Source organism: Molossus molossus, unplaced genomic scaffold (assembly GCF_014108415.1).
Source record: "Molossus molossus isolate mMolMol1 unplaced genomic scaffold, mMolMol1.p scaffold_m16_p_27, whole genome shotgun sequence".
Classification (NCBI taxonomy): Eukaryota; Metazoa; Chordata; class Mammalia; order Chiroptera; family Molossidae; genus Molossus; species Molossus molossus.
In genome coordinates, this window is record NW_023425363.1 from 2,351,647 (window position 1) to 2,353,646 (window position 2,000).

Here is a 2,000-nt window from a genome sequence, read left to right on the forward strand (position 1 = left end):
TTCAGTGTTCTGGATATAGTGTAATTTATTTACCAGTTCCTTTAATGATGAACAATTAGGCTGATTTCCTCATAATGCTGAAATGAATACCCTTTCATATATAATATAAATATCTTTTATACATAAAGTACAACTCAGCTGGTTTGGCTCAGTGGTTGAGCATTGGCCCATGTACCAAGAAGTCACTGGTTCGATTCCCCTGTCAGGGCACATGCCCAGGTTGTGGGCCAAATCCCCAGTGTGGGGCATGCAGGAGGTGGCCAATTGATATTCTCTCTCATCGATGTGTCTATCTCTCTCTCCCTCTTCCTTCCTCTCTCTCTAAAGTCAACAAAGAAAAAAAATTAAAAACAAAAAAACCTGTATTTATATATAAAGTACAAGTTATATATAATGTGTGTATTTACTTGCACAAATATTTCTGTAGGCTTGATTCCTGAGTAAAAGAGGATGCCTTACCCTTTCACCTTTTTCTGTGATAAATTTCTGTAAATTGTACTTGTTAATCAGGAAATGACTTCAGTTTCAAAATATCCTGAATGCTGATACACACACACACACACACACACACACACACACACACATATGCAATACAATCTGTACTCACATGTGTATTCAATGTAATGTATTATTCAGTGTAATAGAGAGTGCACACTGCACATTAGGACTCGGGGAAGTTCAGACTGAAAGGGATTCTTGGCCAGCTCTCCTGGAAAGTGCAGTAGTCCCCTTTCATCTTCATTGCTTCCAAAATTTCACCTGGATTATTTTCTTTAATGGTAGCTGAACAGAATAATCCTCTTGGGGAAAGAGGGTCTGGAACCAGTGGAAAGAATATATGAGTTTGCGAACACTTCTGCCACCAGCCCCAGCTGCCTCTGCTCTGTGACTTCCTGCCTCTTCAGTGGAGTCACTGCGTGGGCGGGATTAAACACCAGATCAACTTTTTCCTTCAATCTGGATAGCAAGCCTTTGACCAGATCTGTAAATACGGGTTGTATGTGAACTTTGTTACGGCGTGCTGTCTCCAGGGCACAAGCTGCTACTGTCAGGGCCCATAGCCTGAGGACCTGCGGGGAGTCTGGGAACGCAGACACCGCTCCAGACCCTGAGCCTACTTCAGGGCATGTTCCCACTCCCGTGAGCTCAGCCATGGCGCCTGGAAGGGCCCAGAAGCCACCTGCCCATGCAGAAGGTCTGGGGAAGCTTGGCACTGCCATTTTTCTCTACTCTGTCCCCAACTTTTGCAATTTTTAATACACCTGTTTATCTTTTAACAGGAGAAAGGAAATATATAATTTAAGCTCAATTAAATTGACTAGCGTTATATTCTGATTCTGCCACTTAGTGTGTTGACCTTGGGCAAGTTACTTATTCTTTTTAGCTTGTTCTTCCTTTGTAATAATAAGAATTACTCTATGGCCCAGCAACTCCACGTCCAGATATATACCCAAAAGAGTTGAAAGCAGGGACTCAAACAGATATTTGTACACCCATGTCCACAGCAGCGTTATTCACAGTCGCCAAAAGGTGGAAACAACCCAAGTGTCCATCAGTAGATAAAGGGATAAACAAAATGTGATGTATACATTCAGTGGAATATATTCATCCTAAAAAAGAGGGAAATTCTAACAGGTGTCACACAGCATGTGAATATTATGAACATTGAAAACAGTATGTTAAGTGAAATAAGCCAGTCACAAAAAAGACAACTATATGATTCCACTCCTATGAGGGCCCTAGAATAATCAAATTCATAGCGACAGAAAACAGAATGGTAGGTGTCAGGGGCTGGGGGAGGGAGAATGGGGACCTGTTATTTAATGAGTAGAGAGTTCAGTTTTGCAACGTGAAGTGTTCTGGAGATTGATTGGACAATGTGAATATACTTAACACTACTGAAATTTAAAATGTTTAAGACTATTAATTTTATGTTGTATATATTTTACCACAGTTGAAAATATTTTTAAAAAGTCAAAACCTCACAGAAAGTATTGATA

At 40.5% G+C, this 2,000-nt stretch overlaps 1 pseudogene; it reads right to left on the reverse strand.

The window, feature by feature from the left end:
• Positions 1-678: 678 nt before the first annotated feature.
• Positions 679-1,154, reverse strand: LOC118641230 (annotated as a pseudogene).
• Between the last annotated feature and the right edge of the window lie 846 nt (positions 1,155-2,000).